The sequence below is a fragment of the Bicyclus anynana genome, chromosome 5 (assembly GCF_947172395.1).
Source record: "Bicyclus anynana chromosome 5, ilBicAnyn1.1, whole genome shotgun sequence".
NCBI lineage: Eukaryota > Metazoa > Arthropoda > Insecta > Lepidoptera > Nymphalidae > Bicyclus > Bicyclus anynana.
The window spans coordinates 13,706,407-13,727,665 of record NC_069087.1 but is presented as its reverse complement, the minus strand read 5'-3'; the positions used below and the strand labels follow the sequence as shown (position 1 = coordinate 13,727,665).

The following is a 21,259-nucleotide window of genomic DNA, read 5'->3' as shown; positions in this document are numbered from 1 at the left end:
TCCCACTTTAGTAGAAAAGGAGAAGATGATGTGAAAGATGATGGTGATGATAAGATGAAGATGATGAGTTCGGAAGTCGCAAACACAAGTCCCAACCATACCAAGACTCAGCGATGCTACTTCTGAGTATGACATATTATATTAGGTATAGCTACTAAAATTGTATCATTCGCAAAATGAAGAAATATTTACAAATATATAAGGAAGACAGACATATATGATCTTATGCCTGTAATAGTTGTAATATCATTCACTATGAACATACTCATTAGCCATCAACCGTAAGTAATCTCTAAATTACCGTTTCTCTTAATAAATTGCTTAGCAATTTGTTGTTAAGCGACTATTTTTATGTAACACGGAAAATAGATATTTACTTGCCTTACTTAGATGCTTACCTAACATTTTTTTATTTATATAGCAGAATAGACCTGAATTAATTAAATGTGAAAAGGAGTCAAGTTCCGTATACACAAAGTTCTGGAAAAAGGAATACCGTAAAGTTGAGAACGATTACTAAATTCCCTGGCAGATATTTTACCATATCTACTAATTTATTTATTTATATATATAATTATATAATAATTAAAAGAAAAACATAAACAGATTATTAAATCCAATTGATCATATAGTTATAAAAGAAAAGTAAAGTTGAATTTTAAGCTATTAGTTGTATCCTCAAGGTAAACGTAATTTACTGACAGAAAAACTTACTACACAAACCTGATAATTAAATTTACAAGTATTAAATAAGGCAGGTGATCTGATAAAGTTTGTCAATAATAAAAGATATAATAAAAGACTACTTAAAATTAATTTGTACGAGTACATATACGTAAATGTAAATATTATTATTTACATATATGTAAATATTAATATTTACATATATGTAATTGCAAAATCAAAATTTTGTGGGTGTTTATTGTGAAACACGACAACGAGAAACCCTATTGCCCTTTTATGGATATGGGTAATGTTCTTAGTCTTACCATTTCCAGCAATAGCGAAAGAAAGTCTTAGTGACCTTAGACATTATGTAAATTAACACACCTTTTTGGATAAAAGACCAACCAACCGCCAAAAAAACCGCCAAAAAAACATTGGAACTCTAAATACACAAATATATTGGAACTTACACAACTTTATGCAAACGTCAATACTTAAATAAATAAAGTAAGTATATAATAAGGTATACAAATCAGTAATAATTTTCGGCTAGTTAAAGTTAATATCAGATCAGATAATCTGATTAGCGACATTATTAGCTTATGAATGGCGATATTAACTCTATAAAAAAGGTGGCACAAAGAACTACACTAATCAAAATAATTTAAAAGATAAACTTTAAAATGTTTTGACTCTAAACATTTTTTTTACTTTAGACCTAAAAAAGTTATTAGTAATACTGTTACACAGTATACTCTTTAACTTGATAGTACAAGTAGCTTCGTTTGCAAGTTAACTCTGTCAAAGTTATCAGAGAGCATCATACTATCGCAACTCGGAATGTTAGGTATTCTGTAAAATGTACTTACAATATTATCATCTAATCTGCTTTCTACCTGTAGCTGCAAATTGCCTAGATAATTTTCGCTTTGCCGGATTTACGCACATTTGAGTTAACAGATATAATCGCTTACCGTTTGTTCAAATGATCTCGTCTCGTGTGGTAGCTTAATCGAAGCGTTTATCTTAAACACACGATCCGGGTTTAAATACTTCACACAGTAAAGAATTATTATTAACGGATTAACCGATACGACGCGTTTACACGAGGGCTATGTGTTCTTTAGTCTATGTTTGTTTGTTTTTTTTTTAGTTCTATAGATCAAACGCGAATTTCAGTTCCTTTGTTAATTACTTATGTTTGAAGTTAACAATTTTATATTGCTTATGTCATGGTGTCTATTGTCGGGCAAACAAAATGCCTGACATTATTTATCTCGATAACCAAATTCTTTTACAAAAGTATTTCTGCGTCATTGATTTCTCATCCAAGTCATAATTTAAATGTCGTATTGTAACTGTCGGACATACTTATCTAATTTTTTATCTACTCTGGCTATATTTGATGGATAGATGATAAACGATTCGTAAGGAGTCACGGATAGCACAGGGTTGTGGAATTTAGAAAGATTCATATTCAACAATGCAAGTTAACCAGAAATGATTTTATAAATTCCAAAGAAATTCAATTTTATTGACAAGTACTCACGACTTCGTCCATTCCTGAATTAGTTTTATTTTGATAATAATTTTATATTTGTGTTGAATGTCAAAGATATAAAGACTATGAGTTAACAGAAGCTAAGCTTATTAAAAGCTTAATATAATTATTTATCTAAGAAAACCACGAAGAATGTGTTAACACTACCTACTAAAAATTAAGTAATTAAAAAAAATTAATTACTTTATCTTTCACTTGATCGATCCTGCCAAATTTATGGGTAATAATAGCAAAAAGATTCTGGTCATCACCTAATTAAGATAAAATAATTAGGTGACGACCAAGTTCAAGTTCGAGATAAAATAAACACCTACAAATTAATTCCATGACACTACCTCCTGAGGCAATCATTGGGTAAATACCTAATACTAGTATTGATGTTTTACAAAGTTTAAAAACTCTTCGCCGCCTAGCGGTTGCATTTAGCAAAGAAGTTATATTCGCAATGAATCAGCAAGTCCATTTATAATAATAAAGTGTTTGGAGTCGAGTCCGGTGCAAAATTGTCTACCTCTAAAGGCTCTGACACATGAACAGTGTTTATGGTTGTGGTAAATGAAAAGGTACCGAATTATATTCATACTGTACATAATGTGCAATTACATTAATCTACAATTTTGTACATTATGGACATTTCTGAAACTTTTAATAGAAGGTATATTATACCATGGATTAACACATAAGCTACTCTATAATCCGGTGAAATCCATCACTCCCACAGGATACAGCTAATTTGATGCAATAGGCTAGTTGACAATTTTTTTCAGACGTGATTATATGACAATTTTAATTTTTAAATATTTTTTTGACGATACGTAACAAAAAGTTGTTGGCCATGATAGTTTCTAATTAACCTGTTTCATGACGTAATATTTACAAATCCTTACAAAAATTAAATCAATTAGTTAACAATTAGTTTAACCTTTAAATAACATTGTGACGTCATAAAATGGACGACAGCGTTTTTGACGTTTGAAAAATTAAAAAAAATACAGCATATCTTAATTAGGTTTTATAAGAAATCCTTAGCTTTTGGATATATTTCGGACCCTTATTCCATGTACTATACAAAATATTGTTTATATTAAATTTGCATTCAGTGTCTTATTATGCATTCAGTGTGTTCTAACCTTACCAGATATCTACTCGTAGATATCCGTTATTATAACATTATCATGATCACTCTATAATTTAGCCCGCCCGCTCCAGTACTGTTGTGACTTTAATTTAAAACCGACTTATCACGACCGCCGATATCGGCTGGTAAACGCCCTCGATTTCTTCTAAGTACACGTTACAATTATTCAATAACTATTTAATTTGATACAATTGTTGCGCTGCGCCGGTAACAATCAAGGTTTCTAATACTCTAGCCAGTTGGCGAAGCTTTATTTTATTCCATTTGCTTACCACGTTATCTATTTCTATTATTAACATGAGTATTTTTTTTAAAGAAGCTGATGTCAAAGTCGCGGCATCCGCGTGAATACAGTATTTCTTCTATTACGATGGAACTCAGTAGATCGTATCATCTCATCTCAGTATCGTAATTAAAATCTGTCTAACTACAAAACTTTACCAAACTGTGTCTAGTATTTTGTGTAATTAAATTACACATTCAAACTTATGCATTAGTAATATCTATTACTAATGCATAAGTTTGAATAGGATTAGCCCTGTAGGTTTGTTCAATATCAATACATAGTTTCTTTTCTAACTGAGCATAAAGCATATACGTTTGGCTCTTTTAAACTTTATTGTACAGAAAGAAAAATGTACAGAATGTAAAACTTAAATGATATGCATGTTTTAATTGAGTATATTCTACATATATATCATATATTCCCCATAATGTACAAATACTAGTAAATAATATCACTGTATCTTTATTCTAAAACTAGTATATTTGCTGTAAGCATAAATTTAAATATTCTATACGTTGAATGTTACTTTGTGAATTTACTGTACAAGGCATTGTCGGTCATGCAAGAAGTCGATAGAGATTTCTGATACCGACATTCGTGAATCAATTTAGCATAGTTAATATTTAGATCGTGACATTCATGGGTGTTGACTAAATAGTTATCTGAACAGTTCAAAGGAACACTTAAGGTGACTGCACATAGGCCCGTTTGCGTCACTTATTTTTTATAAGACTAAAAAGATAATATTACTGTATTATATGTAAAGTAATAGACAAGGGTAGACAAAGAATAAATTTACGGAATCATAGTGACGCACAGACACTATAAAATTATAAAACTCATCTTCTTTATCGAACGCAAATAAATCTAACTATGCGGTGATATGCACTTTTCTATTTTCAAATGCATTTTGTTATAAATTTTGTATTACGTACAGAATGATAAAATCCTTAATACTATTAAAAGAACACAACTATTGAAAAGATATTTGTGATAAATAAATTAATAATTATTTTTTTTTTGTTTCAGGTAACCTTTAAGGCGCAGTAAAACCGTGTTAGAATATTTCGTGGCTTCCTTTGTTAAGTATCACTAATTATATTTTATTATAAATGGGCGTAAACTAAAATAGTCTAATATAATAAAAAAACTCAATCAATCGAGTCCGCTTTCTTATGGCAAATCTTAAATCGTAACATCTTTTTTTTTAATGAACAATTTCAGCTTTTGAGTTTCTTGTTGACTCTTCTCAGTAGAATCTTCTCAATAGAAGCAGCAAAATGATTATAGACTATCTAGTCATTGACAGACTTAATTTGTCTGCTTGCATGTTTGGAAGCCCATTGAAATTATTGTTTTTGTTTTTTTAATGTATTTAACACCTAATACCAATAAATCGATTTGCTCAATATGTCTCACTTACAATGTATAAGCTCCTTAACAATGAGATCTGGACTATCAGAGATAGCCTATTATGATAGCATTGCATAACCCACACAAAGGGCAAACACAGATTTATGTACAATAGAAATGTGGAAAACATCATTAAAGCTTGAAGCCATATCCATTTCATTTAGTATGAATCAATAGCAATGCTACTTGGCGGGCGTAAACACTCATTATGGTTCGTTTATATCTACAGACATTTAGCGTGCCAGACACGTGCCGTGGAAGACAAAATAATATTCTTCTATACACTGTTTACTAACGTATTTATGTCTATCGCAAATAGTAAAACGTTGATAGACACGGGCCGCGCACGACCAGTATACGCGGAAAAAAATATTTTGTATGTGCGGTTCATGGTGGTAGTGTCCTTTTCATTGACATTTCATTCTAAAATTGACAGCGCCTTACACAAATGACAGTAAGACTGCCATTACCAAAAGACAATGAGCGCCATTAAGACATTAGCGCCTCGTCTGGGGCATTTCTTTCATGAAAAGGGCTTTAAGTGTCTCTAGCTATCTGCTGAGCAGTGTGAATAGATGGTGTCTGCGGGGGTCTGCCGCGCTACTTGTCTGTGACGCACTTTGTCTGTAAATATAAACGGACCTTTACTGCTACCCTTCATTAAGGAGCTTTGTCCCAAGAAAACTATACTACTTATACTAAGAAACGTGGTATAAACTCAGCCTAATATCGGCGCCTAACGCAGGGGTGACCATGAGTTCCGAAAGCGTGAGTAATGGGCGATGTCAAGGCACTGATCACAGTCTGACAGATTATGAAGGATTTTCTTCTATTATACTTGTATTGGACAACAATATTTATTGTCGTCCGCTGGTTTGATAACTCAAGATCGGAACAAAAGAATTTTTTGCCGATATTACAATTGTGACGATTTGTTTGTGCAAATAGGATTTTATTCGCAACCATAATAGCATTGTGATGTAATGAGAATGATGGTCAATACATTTATTAAAAAATAAATCATTTAGATAATATTCATCGCATTTCCTCAAAAATAAATCTAAGTGAGTACAAAATTGCTTGTAACTATATTGATACTGAAAATTTGCTACTATACACTACATCATTAAATTAAAATATGATTTCCGAAGACACGCTAGTCTCTGATTATTCACGAAATTATTGCTACAAGTAATATTCGGATATTACTTGTAGCATACGGGAAACTATACAGTAAAAGTTATTTCGACGGCTTCCGTGGCGCAGTGGTATGTGCGGTGGATTTATTAACGGAGGTCCTGGGTTCGATCCCCGGCTGGGCCGATTGAGGTTTTCTTAATTGGTCCAGGTCTAGCTGGTGGGAGGCTTCGGCCGTGACTAGTTACCACCCTATCGACAAAGACGTACCACCAAGCGATTTAGCGTTCCGGTACGATGTCGTGTAGAAACCGAAAGGAGTGTGGATTTTCATCCTCCTCCTAACAAGTTAGCCCGCTTCCATCTTAGGTTACATCATCACTTACCATCAGGTGAGATTGTAGTCAAGGGCTAACTTGTAAAGAATAAATATATATATATAAATATATATATATATTCGCGGATCTACGTTCTGTAAATGTGCCGCGACTACAGAAACGTGAATATGAAATGGAATTTTAACGCCTAAGAACGTAATCCCATGAAATGGAATTACGTTCCTAGTCGTCGCAAAATAAAAAACAAACATTTTGAAAAATCAAATTTTTGGCACTATTGATTAGTTATTTATTCACTTGGTAGTTTTTTTTAAAGAATACTTTCCATATATTTTTAATATGACCAATATTCTCATTCCCCTCCAACTAGTCAGGAAATACTGTATAGGGTACGACAATAGACCAACAGGGCGGGAACCAAACCACCACCCCTCGGTGATGAGTCCGACCGCTCTTACCGTTGAGCTATTGAGGCTATTGAGTTTTTTGAAGCTCCTTCAATTCAGACTAACCTGACTTGCTACTTAGCAGTGACCATGCCATTTCCCTCTTAAAAATAAAACTCCATTTTACAGACGGCACAATTTTCGAAAAGAAATCACCACAATCGTTTGCTACTTAAACTTTCTCTTTACTGTGATAAAACAGGACGACCTAGCAATATTTGCAGTCAATGCTTGAATTTGCAGATTTTACTGCATTTTAAGATCAGCCAATAAAGAAATATTTAGCCGTGAATATAAGAATTGTATAGCAATTTTTTAATCCACGAAGAGTACAATAGCGACTAAGGACACAACTGTACTAATACAGTATTTGTGTAATTATGGTCTCTTTCAATTTGCTTATTTGCGTCTCTACCTACATCAAATCATCTGAAATTATGTCAGTGACCACGACAGTTTATAAGACGTAACGTCTTACATAAATCTGACCACAATTTCCTGCACCATTAACTGCAGTGACAACAATTGACATGAGAACCACACACGTCGGTCGTTGTTCTATTTTAGCATACGTCACGTCACGTGAGAAACATAACGTTTGGACAAGAAGAGAGAAACTTGCGACATTTACTTCTTTCTCTCATTCATTTATATACCTATATATATTTCAATGTTCACCAATGCTTACAAAATATAAAACAATTCAGAGTCTTATATTACAAAATTGTAAAGCTTGAAAATCAAACACATTACAGAAAGGTCTTCTTCCAGTAAACTGAATTTAAAATTAACTACATAATTTTAATCCAAATGTTTGCCCATTTATATTTAGCCATAATAAACCATGATTTGGTAGTAAGTAGTAAATATCTCCACTATAGTTAATAAATAATAATGGTTTAATCTTTCATATCTACGCTTCATTAACTTCTAACACAGATCATTACTGAGACTAATATCTTAGCAATCTATAGATTCACCGTGCCGTGCAAATTCCAGGACTTGTGACCACTGGATGAAGGTTTTAACGACCGTTAAAAAAACGCTCGTGCGAATGGGGGCAACTTATTACTCATAGACGCTAACCTAGCTAAGCAGCGTGGTAAATATAAGCTAAATAATACCCTTTAGGTGCCTACCTACTCATAAGTTTTTATAAACACTCTAGTTCAATATGAACCATTGTCATAATGCTCTGTTTATTACAACAAAAACCACATCCATAGAGCACCCAATTCGCTTGCATTGTTTTGTATGGGAACGTATAAACAAAGGTATACAGTATACGCCGCTCGAATTAAGGTTAAGGACAATTGCAAGATGGTTTTTTCGTTCGCTAAAAAGTGTGTGGCCTCACCTATTTAGTTTGGAACATAATTATCTCAATTGCATTGCGTTTCTTTGCTCTTTTTGCTGTACAAGAATTATTACAATGCCTTTATATATGTACAAAGAATTTAATAGGCTGTCAGAATAGGTAATACGTGTTTAAGAAATATCTTCGGTTCTGTACTTGTTCTGTGATAGTTTTACGATGTATCTTATGTCTTTTTAGTTGCTGAATGTGATCAAAGTTATGAACATTTGGAAGAAAGACTATTAGTCTTGTTTTTGCCGATTCGGTAACAGCGACTGGAGACTCAGTAAGATCACACACGGGCTTCGATCATGCGCCCTAATGTGACTTATGTACCCTATTTACAGAATAATACACAGAGGAATAAATGAATGACAAACTTATTAATTTTATACTCGTAAAACCCAAAAATATGAGAAGACTTGCATCATCAATATCTTCAAAATATCAATATATTCGGTTTACTGTTGAACACGAGGATACTCTCCAAAGCGGATTGGCAGACTTTACACACGTAGAGAATTAAGAAACTTCTCAAGTATGTGGGTTACCTCACTACGTTTTTCCTTTAAGATACGTGATATTCAATTTCTTAAAATGCACTAGTGATAGTTAGTCAGACTGTGCTCTTACCATCGTTAAATACGGTAGCCAATAATTGAGTTTAAAACTTCGTGGCTTTGGAATGTAGCAGATTTCAAGTGACCAGTTCCTCAACACCCCAAAACCAAAGTCGGTAATTTGAATAAAGTCCCGAGACAAAAGGTTTTGGTTTCGGTTTTGAAAAATAACCTAATATATAATTGTGTTAGTTTTAAAATAAAATGGATTTTCATGTTTTTTCTTTGTTTTAGATTTCGTTTTTCATTTTAATAGGGTAACCTCAATATCTATCAAAAGTGAATTCCGTCACAGACAGTAAATCTACCTATCACATTAAAATGAAATAACGCAAAAGCCCAACTTGGTAATCGTTATTCGCTTTGAAATTATGTTGCCCTATAATTTCATTCCCCCATAAGGTGTTGGCAGCTGTAGTCGGCACCATGTTAATTAGATTGCCTTGCTTCATTAGATATTTGCTACCAACGAAACATCGTGGGAACAGGTTCTATTTGTAGTGAAAAATGTATAAGGCAACATTGTAAGGTTTGAGTGGCAAAGAATTTCTGATAACGAGGAAACCTTGGTTATGGACTTTTAATTTAACTTTATAAAGACTTATAGTTAATTGAACATAACTGTTAACACTAATAAACTGTCTAGTGACCTAGCAAAAGAATTACGAGTAAGTTAATTTTGTCTGACAACTCCACACATGTAAACAAATACTGTGTTTACCGAAAGATATGATGTTTTAATCTATTTTTGGAATTCTGTTTGGCTTCAAATGTATTTGTTGTTGTTAAAACTGTGTCTGTGTGCAATAATAACACTTCTTCGTCCTTATTATTAAACATGGATTAGAATGTAAACCTCTTTCTTAAAAAAAAAGTAAACTTTCATCATCATAATCATCATTATCAACCCATATTCGGCTCACTGCTGAGCTCCTCTTCTCTCAGAGAGGGGTTAGGCCAATAGTCCACCACGCTGGCCCAATGTGGATTGGGAGACTTCACACACGCAGAGAATTAAGAACATTCTCTGAAGAACAAGCTGATGAGCCGAATATGGGTTGATAATAATGATTAAAATGTTACTCAGATGTTAGAATTAGACAAAACCTACATTTTAATTCAGACACACCTTAGTTTAATCTATTTCAAAATTATGCCCATGTTGCTGCTATATGACAATGGATATTATAAAGATATTAACTGTATATAAGAGAAAAACCTAACTAAAACATCAAGCTTTATCTTCAATACTATTGAACAATCGACAAACATCGTGACTGGTGGATCAGCGATCGATAGTTGATTATTGATTTGATTAGAAAATCCAAACAGAACATCCTATTGTTAGATATTGTAGACACTGCAATAAAAATATGAACAAGAAACCTGTAATAGCCAGACAAACCTTAGTATATAAAGTCTAGTCTAGTCTAGTCTAGACTTTATATACTATATAAAGAAGTAAAATTTGTCTGCCCAACTCATGCCATGCGGTAGCCAATAGGGTAGTTTACTTATATCAAATTTAATTTATACAAAATTAATTTCGTGTAGTACATAAAATGATGGTCCAAGATATATCGATATGAATTAATAAAAGTTAAGAAAAGAATTTCACAGAAAACTTAATTTAAAAATTATGTAATTTTGATGTTAAATAATACACTGTCGTCCATTTTGTGACGTCACGATGTTACTTGATGTCACTAAAGGAATAAACGTCAAAGTATATATTAACAAATAATTTTGTCAAACACTCCGTTTGGTTAAGGTTTCGTGTTAACATGACTTAATAAAACAGTTATATAATGAGCCTTCATATAATGAGGTATATCAGGCTGTCGCAGGTCCGTCTAATATTCGTTAACAAAATTTTTATTCGGTTACTAAACACGGTTGTCGTGACACAGTCTCGCTTCCGGAATTCACTGTACCCTAAATATTCAATATTAATTAGCGGTAATTACTCAACGTAAAAAAATGTTGCTTTGTCATGTCCTTCTCAACGCGGAAAAGTGTCAATGATTGATTGCAACTTTATGAAATTGAAAACTAAATAGACTTTAATTTGTTATACTCATTGAAAATTCATCATTTTCGTTTTAGCCTTTTATAACGACGATTCTTAAATAAGCGATACTATCACATGTCATTGGTCTCCGTTCAGCTCCCTGGACCTACACCCTTTGATCACAAGTGCCGTGCTCATTTTTTTTTTATTCTCTACCAGTTAGTCTTTATCTAGAACCTCACTTGATGGTAGGACGATGCAATCTCTGATCGGAGTTTCTCTCTCCCACACGGTGAACCCATGCAATGCTAAGATTAGATAATGAAAGATAGATAAGATAAGAGTATCCGTACCTTGCAGAGCATGTTTAGCCATCAGTCCCGGTCATTGGTTGCCGGTGTAGGCAACAATATCAACTATCCAACTCTGGGCTGAAAATTTCTTAGTGGAACGAAGAGTTCAGTATATAATATAACCTCGTGATATATACATAGATATATAGGTCTATATATATTCCAATATTTTTGGCATTATTATAGTTAAAAATATTATATAGTATTAGTATTAAATAGTAGTGAAAACTGTGATAGACAAATAGGTAAAAGACTCCTTCGACTTTCATTTGAGCTGTGCATTTTCAAAAAAATAATCAAAATAGAAATATTTGCAATTATTAAAACTCATAAAAACCACTATCTTTAGCTAAAAAATCACAAATGATAACAATGTTAAGTGAATGATGGGCTTAATATTGTACCACAAAGTAAAGAAACTAGTGACGCGTGTAGGGGAGATTCCCCCGGGGGGTGATTTTAGTGGACTGTATTTTACGTAACGAATGTAGGGTGCTGGTGGAAGGAGTTTATTCGAAGGTTTCCTCTATTCTAATGGGCAGGCTTCTATCACCGATACGAAGGGTAATTCTAACAAACCACCTACCTTTCGATGATCTTCTTGAGCCCTGCTGCTGGAGTCCAGCTCCCACGCCGACACGTGTTGACGCGCACACCCACTTGGCCGCGGCCTTTTTACACCTTGTCTTTTTATTACAAGATCAAACGATGTCAAATATTAAATAATATCGATGATTATATTGTCACCCGAATTGAACGCCCGTTCCGAATAAACGGGCAGCGAATACGAAGCGAAAAAATGTCCGACGAATAGGCGAAAGGTTGACAATACAATTGGCGAGCGACTGACGACAGGGCGCTCACAGCTCCGAGCGCGGTGAGGCAGTCTGTAGAATACCCTCAAAATCGGCGACAAAAGTACCCACCAAAATTGAGGAATTTTCGAACTTCGAATAATTTGATATTTACGAACACCGCCCACCGTTAAAATGGAATTTTAACCCAGCTTAATAATGAATGAAATTGAAGAAAAAAAAATTAATATAATTATATGAAAATAGAAACTGAATTTTATAAGAAATCGAAATAAGAACGAATATGAATCTAAAACTATGAAGCTAAATAAAGTAAACTAATGGAATTAATCTGAATATGATATAGGTAACGGAGACAACCTATGAACTGGTCGTTTCAAGAAACCGTATTCAGTTTTAACAGTGACGGAACGAATGACACCATCTTTAGAAGGGTTCACTTCATGAACCCGGCCTAGTTTCCATTGCAATGGAGGTACGTTCGGATCGTTTATGAGGACTAGTGTACCGATTTGAATATTCTTGATGTTCTCAGTCCATTTACTTCGCTTTCGAAACGTATGCAAGTATTGGAATTGCCATTGCTTCCAGTGAATTTGAATTAAATTTTGAATAAACTGCCAACGCGACAACCTCTGTGGTCCGAACCAACACAGTTTGTCAGTTTTAATTTCCGACGCAAAATCCGCTGGGTTATCAAATAAACGAACGTGTCTCCATTTATCTGGAGAGACTATATTAAGAATCGAAAAGACGCGATTTGCTACATAAGTAGACCAGTTATAGGAAGCAGCCCGTAACGAACATAAAACGAAGCTTGAATCGGTCCAAGCTACCTCCCGAGCGATTGTCACCTTGGACTTTATCGACTTACTAATAAATGTAAACAACGAAGATAAGAAATTTGCAGCGCATAGTTCTAACCTCGGCAAAGATAATCTTTTCAAAGGAACTACACGAGATTTACCTGATATAATATGTACAGATACATTTTGATCTGGATGTACAACCCTAATATATATAACTGCTGCGTAAGCAGCTTCTGAGCTATCACAAAATCCATGAAGCTTAACACAACAATCAGTCGAAGATGGAACGAAACGAGGAATGTGGATGGTGGATAGTTTTGGAAATTCTGAAACTATACGAAGCTTACGTTGAATGTGAATTAGAACCTCTGCATCCCAGTCAACGCCTGCTAACCAAAGTTCTTGAATAAGAATCTTGGCAGCAACAATGACTGGACTTAGAAACCCGACAGGATCAAAAATGCGAGCAATTTCGGACAAAATTACACGTTTTGTTACTTTGTCGTGCAGAGGCTCTACGTGATATACAAACACATCCTTCAGGGGCTGCCACGCTAGGCCTAAAACTTTAATCGAACTGTCTTCATCAAGGGAGACTGTTGAAGACTCCACCTCCTTTACTTCATCAGAAAGACGTTGTAAAAACAAGGGGCTGTTCGAGCACCACTTACGAAGTTCAAATCCACCTCTTTTTAGAAGTTCAAAAAGTTGATTTTGGAGATGAATAGCGGATTCCACCGAATCAGAACCACTTAAAACATCATCCATATAAGTAGAGTGACGAATAACTTCAGCAGCTTCCGGAAATTCGGATTGATGATCGATAGCTAGTTGCTGAAGAACACGAATCGCTAAAAACGGTGACGACGAGAGCCCGTAAGTCACTGTTTTCAGTCTAAAAACTTGAGGCTCAACGGAAGGGTCTGTACGCCATAATATTAGCTGATAATTTTGATGTTTTTCATCTACGAGAATTTGTCTATACATTTGACGTATATCAGCAGTAAAGGCGACTTTATGAAAACGAAAACCACAAAGCAGTTCTCCAACATCGTTCTGCAACTTCGGACCTATCAGTTGAGTATCATTTAACGATCCTTGGTGAGTCGCAGCCGATGCATCGAAAACAACCCTCAGTTTAGTGGTTGAGCTAGAAGGCCTTACAACTCCATGGTGAGGTATGAAGTAGTGGGGCTGTCGAATATCACTTTGAATAAGTTCCATATGACCAGATTTAAGATAATCTGCCATAAAATCGAAATATAAATTACGAAACTGATCATCTCGAGCAAAACGACGCTCCATCGAAAGTAAGCGTTTCATTGCTATCGAACGCGAATCACCAAGTGATGGTTCCCCTTCCCGAAATGGAAGTGATACGATGAACCTACCACATGTCAAGCGCTTGTGAGACTGAACGAATATTTCTTCAAATCGCTGATCATCAGGCGATAGGACTACTTGTTCTGGAAAAGACTCTATTTCCCAGAATTTACGAATTAAATTATCAAGACTGTTTTCTTGATCTGAGACGACGAAAGACGAAATCATTTTATGCGAATCATGATTACGAACGAATTTAAGGTCGACTTTTCCGATAAGAAGCCAACCAAGCGAACTAGAAATGGCTATTGGTGTACCAATAGGCCCACGAATAATTTCTCCGACGAAAATATCATCATAGACATCTCCTCCGAGCAAGATGTCTACAGATGAAGGCAAATTGAAATTTGGATCCGCTAAATGTAAATGTTTTATATGAGACCACGATTTTGTCTCAATAAAGTTTGACGGTTTAGCGTATGTTATATTTTTTAGAATTAATCCGCGAAGAGTAAATTCTAATCCTGAAGCCGTGTGTGATTTAACTACGGTCGTTACGAATCCCTTTGACCAAGTAGTCAAATCACCGATTCCTTGAATAGGTGTACCTAACTTACGACGAGTTAAACCAAGACGAGTAACCAGATCTTCAGTAATAAAAGAAGCTTCAGAACCTGGATCGACAAGAGCTCGAGCACGAATAAATTTGCCTGATGAATCGCGAATTAAAATTACAGCAGTTGAAATTAAGACCATACTGTGATTTGAAGTGACATCTGTCGAATACAAAGAGACGACATTCGTTGACTCATTTGAGGGTAGTTCCGATTTCGATAGATCTTCAGATGTAGTTTTTGAATTATTTGCGAAATGTAACATGGAACAATGATGAGAAGCATCACACACTGAACAACGAATTTTTGCGCATGTATCTATAAGATCATGCATGGGCTTAAGACATTTCAAACAGAGACCATTTTCTTTTGCGAATCTGAAACGGTCGTAGGGTTTTTTTTGCTTGAACGAATTACACGAAAATAAAGAATGCGAACCACGTTTACACAGCACGCATGTCGAATTTGACTGGACCGAATTACCAGATTTTGATTTAAAATTATTTGAAGTATTAGATTCCGGAGAAGTGACAAATGAGGACTTAGCACGAGTCGTATCTTGATTTTTTGAAAAACGCGTTGAATCAAAACGTGATGTTGAACGTAATGTTGACCTTGAACTTTCCCAAGCGATTATTTCGCGATTTAAAAATTCTTGGAGTTCACTAAAGCGAGGTACTTGATTTGTTGCAATAGATTTATCAAAATTAAGTCGCGTATCTTGATCCAACTTTCTATACAACATGTGAAATAACACGAAGTCCCACTCCTCAATAGGAAAACCCATAGAATCTAAGGCACCGATGTTTTCTAAGAACCCACTAAGAATAGTGCGTAGTCCGGAGGCGGACGGTGAATTTAAATTTGGAAGTTTATATAAAGCGTCCATATGTTGCATTGCTATTAATCGTTCATTTTTATAATTATATTCTAAAATGCTCCATGCTTTTCTATAATTACTACTGGTAATCGACATTCCTTTTAACAATTTACTAGCATCGCCACGAACGTACGATAATAAATATTGAAATTTAGCTACATCTGAAAGATCTTTATTGCGATCGATTAATGATAAGAACAAATCACTAAAAGAATTCCACTCTTTGTAATCACCGGAAAAAGGTGGTACCGATAAAGGCGGTAATTTTACTGCAGTATAATTTGAATTTAAATTTTGATTTACTTCCGGTTTTGGTTCGGAAGTAGATTCCTCTAAACCGAATTTAATACTCATAATTTCTCTAATTAAGTCATTAAAAGTCGAACGAATATTGCTATGTTCAGGTTTCAAAACCTTTGTACTTTCCAGTTCCAAAGTTTCAATAGACGATTGAATTTGTTCAAATTGGTCCTGTATACGGGCGAGTCCCATACAAGAAACCATAAATTTTCGATAAGAATTCACGTCTGAGTTTACCTCCATACCTAACTCAATTATAGTATTCAATTCGCGCTCGATGCAACCTCTGCGATGCATTAAAGCAGCGTGCTCTGTTGATTCCGTCATATTGTAAAATAATTAATAAACTATAAATAAAAATAAAAAAAAAATAATAATAAAAAAGTTCAAGAATAAAAAAATATTTTTTATTTACCGAACTTGGCGTATTCACTGCCGTGCCCACTACGGAACGGCTTACTACACGAAAACACTAAACTCAAATATAAAAAAAAAAACAAAATGAAAAATTAACATAAATTTTCGAACAATGTCGTGAGTCGTAATCGTATCGTATGGTATAAATGCTACATGAATCCGATCGAACTTACTTCACTCAACGTAATCTCAAAACTAAAACGAACTAAAATGAACTAATTCAATACACCTCGAGTAGGTATATACAACAATTACAAACAATTACGATATATTTAAGATAAAATAATACGAACGGAACAGTATAATAACTGGCGAAACTAACGAAAATTAGTAAGGTAGGTAGGTACCTCACTTCGTAATAAAAATTACCTATCACTTTTACGAATACTTAGATTATTAGAATGAGTTAAGTATATTATTATTTATGAGTAACGAAATATACGCGACACTAATTATTATTATTATTGTATTATGCAGTTTTCAACGAAATAAATGGATCATCTAGAACTTGACCTGTATAATTTAACTTTGAATGCGAAGAACGAACAAAGAATGAAACAATAGGTATGGCGTCATTCGAATTCCGATTATAATGATTTTAGGTTGTAAAATATAGGAAAATACGTGTATGGCGGGGTGTTTCGAATATAATAGAATAAAGAAAACTTAATATCTGGCTACGAAGGCCAATAAATGTGGGGGAGATTCCCCCGGGGAGTGATTTTAGTGGACTGTATTTTAAACGAATGTTAGGTGCTGGTGGAAGGAGTTTGTTCGAAAGTTTCCTCCATTCTAATGGGCAGGCTTTTATCACCGAAATGAAAGGCAATTCAAACAAACCACCTACCTTTCGATGATCTTCTTGAGCCCTGCTGCTGGAGTCCAGCTCCCACGCCGACACGTGTTGACGCGCACACCCACTTGGCCGCGGCCTTTTTACACCTTGTCTTTTTATTACAAGATCAAACGATGTCAAATATTAAATAATATCGATGATTATATTGTCACCCGAATTGAACGCCCGTTCCGAATAAACGGGCAGCGAATACGAAGCGAAAAAATGTCCGACGAATAGGCGAAAGGTTGACAATACAATTGGCGAGCGACTGACGACAGGGCGCTCACAGCTCCGAGCGCGGTGAGGCAGTCTGTAGAATACCCTCAAAATCGGCGACAAAAGTACCCACCAAAATTGAGGAATTTTCGAACTTCGAATAATTTGATATTTACGAACAACGCGAAAAATCGGTAATTTATTGCCGGTAACTTTGAATTATCAAACCTACACTTGAACGTCGAAACTGTTAAATACCAGCACTATGTACCTTATCATGCGATCATATTTCATATACAAAACCAAGATTACAACAAAAGATATTTTTAAAAATTTACCTACATGAAAAAACTATTTCCACCAGGCGTGGTTCATGTTGTGTAAATGGGTTGCCACTGTTTTATTGCTGTCAACAACGGTGGGACAACAAGGGCAGCAACAAAGGCTTAGTGTCACAACACAAATGTGTGCGTCACACTAATCTATAGGCTTAAAAGGGCTAGAACCTACAGCTGTAAAACCAGTAATTAAAAAAAATCCTGGCAATAGACCAGGGGCTTTTCAGGCGATTAAGGAAGTTGCATTCGAAATTTAAATTTGCAATATAATTCTAAACTCGCTACTGAAGAACACTATTTGGAACGAGACCACAAACAGACCTTGAGAACTTTATGTAGAACTAAACCATTAAATTCTAATAATGGAAAATAAAGAATGAAAAATCGCTTTTATTTATAAACAAATCTCCGCGTGGGAAACTGTAGTAATCATTATGCAATAGCGTGCCAAGGAGTTTAATGTAGTGTGTGTAATTGTATCATTAAATCCATTAAATTATTAATACAACATTTAATAATTATCACCTAATAAGCATTGAAGTGATCAATTATGATTATTGGGACCGCTATTGTATAACACTGACCCAATACTAGAATAACAATTACTAACTGGTGCAGAACCCTTTTTTGTGTTGCTTATGCAACCTTTAACAGCGTCTATATTGAAAAATTACTTTAAATGTTTATAACACTTCAGAATTATAGAAAACTAGCAGCCACTAACTAGCACTGAACCGTGATAGCTCAGTGCATAGGTATATGATATCTGCCCCCGATTCCGGAGGGCGTAGGTTCGAATCTGGCCCAGGGCATGAACCTCTAACTTTTCAGTTATGTGCATTTTAAGAAATTAAATATGATGTTGTTTTAAATGGTGAAGGAAAAACATCGTGAGGAAACCTGCATACCTGAGAATTTTCTTAGTTCTCTTCGTGTGTGAAGTCTTACACTCCGTTATAATGGGCCAACGTGGTAGACTAAGGCCTAACCAGTCTCATTCTGAGAAGAGACTCGTGCTCAACAGTGAGCCGAATATGGGTTGATAATGATGATGATGATGAGTCGTCCCGTGGTTTCGCTTGCATAGTTCCCGTTACGTAACGTATATAATAAGACACTGTTAACTTCCATTAGTAAAATAATTTCTAAAATCGGTTAAGTAGATCCAAAGGTCCTACAACCTCACAAACTTTACCTCTTTTTTATATAGTTAATACATATTTCGAGAGTAAAGTTACACAGTTAATTAAAAAAATCGTAATTTCACAAACTTCTATTAAAAATCCATTTCTCTCATCCCGCTGAATTAACAAAGAAAACATTTTCTACAATATCTTTCTCTAGCTATCATTCTTAATCTAGAAGGGATGAATAGGGGTCGAATGGAGTCGTGCAAAAGCGACCCGTGAGCATTGTTTAACATTTAAACTTATCTAGTTATCTAGAATAGTAGTTCTCTTGTTTCTAGTTCTATCTATCTCTATCTTATCTAGTTTGGTCTTCCCTTACAAGTTAACTGCGATTTCGTAAAAGTTATATTAAGTTGGACAAAAAGCTATTGGTATAGGTAAATGCTACAGGATAATAGTTGAAGCAATAATATGCCAATTCTTGTTTTTCGTTTTTGTATTTTCCGAACCAATAAATATTATATATTTCTTCTTCTTTTTTCTGTAATACAATTTTCATTCGATTATAAAACATTCTACTATTACAAATAATTATATGAACAGAACGAACTCTGTACATCATGATCGAATGTGAAATAACTACTTTTAGGCAGTGTTAAAAGTTATAAGACTAAAAAATATATTCAAGCATCCTATACCAAGCAAGCCCGCGGATTTACCTATTATAGTTCCCTTTTCTTTGTGAATAAGGAGACAAAGTATAGTTTATAACAGTCACAAATAATTTTCAAAATTGGTTCATTAGATCCAGAGATGACCCCTTACAAACTCATAGACCTTTACCTCTTTGTAATATAAGTTTATATGAAGAACAAGCTGACGCCGCGCGGTTTTACGCGCGTGGTTCTCGTTACCGTAGGAATACGGGGATAATATATATCCTATAGCCTTCATCTATAAATGGGCTATCTAACACTGAAAGAATTTTTCAAATCGGACCAGTAGTTCCTGAGATTAGCACGTTCAATCAAACAAACAAATTCTTCAGCTTTATAATATTAGTAAAGATGACGTTAATAACTTGATTTGAATGGTACTTTCAATTGAATGAGTAAAAGGATACGGTACACAGCCTGTATATTACGGAACTCTATCTTAACCGAGGAATGTTAATCTAGTTCGACTTTACGACACGTATTACAATCATGTAAATGAATAATTCATCGAGCAAAAGTAGATCAATCTCGAGTGATAAAACGTATTTAAATAATGCTTCGTGCCACTCGTCAAAAATTTACCGGTTAAGTGCGAGACTGATTTGGTACTGTACTTTTCGGTACTACTTTTTTTTTGAGAATATTAGCTTTTAGACATCAAAAACTAATATTATATTATAGTAATCAGACTTCGGAAACAGGCTTGTTCGAGAGGCTGGAAGTCGAGAACCAAAGTCACTGACATAGCTCAACGAGTTGCGAAGCTGAAGTGGCACATAGTTCGAAGAGCCGATGGACGTTGGGGTCTCAAAGTGCTGGAATGGCGACCCCGCACTAGTAAGCGCAGTGTTGGCCGACCCCCCACCAGGTGGGCTGACGACATCAAGCGAGTCGCAGGGATTCGCTGGATGCAGGTGGCTCAGTATCGTGATGTTTGGAAGTCCCTACAAAAGGCCTATGTCCTGCAGTGAACGTCCATCGGCTGAGATGATGATGATGATGATGATGAATGAGATTTGATTTTTGTTTCTCAAAGATTTTTTGTTGTTAGCACGATTTAACTCAGAAACTCTCATCAGCCTGTATTTGCCCACTGCTGGATATAAACCTTTCTTAGCACCACCAGACACAATCCATCGCCTTCCTCATTTTCTCAATTAATTTTTGACTTTTATGTCAATGCCTAATATGTCAATAATACCAATAATTTGACAGTAACAGATATGTGTTACGGTTTGTCAGGTGATTTCCGGATCAAACCCCATACCTTACAAGAGTTTCAATCATTATTGCCGCACCCTAAATTGCTTCTCATGTAAATTTTTCATAAATTATCGACTTTATTTCAATGTCCGCTATGTTAATATTACCCATACTTTGACAGTAACAGACATTTAAAACGCTTTTTCAGGTGATTTCCGGATCAAAGTCATTTTAATATGTGTCAATTATATTGCTCCATTGTGAACGATATCTCACGTATATTTTTAATTAATTTTCGTTCTTTTTCTATATCCGCAATGTCAATATTACCAAT

At 34.7% G+C, this 21,259-nt stretch overlaps 1 protein-coding gene across 2 annotated transcripts in view; it reads left to right on the top strand.

Annotated features, from left to right (window-relative positions):
* Nucleotides 1–21,259, top strand: part of LOC112053115 (uncharacterized) — a 90,208-nt gene that overhangs the window by 45,721 nt on the left and 23,228 nt on the right. The gene's annotated exons all lie outside the window — the stretch shown is intronic.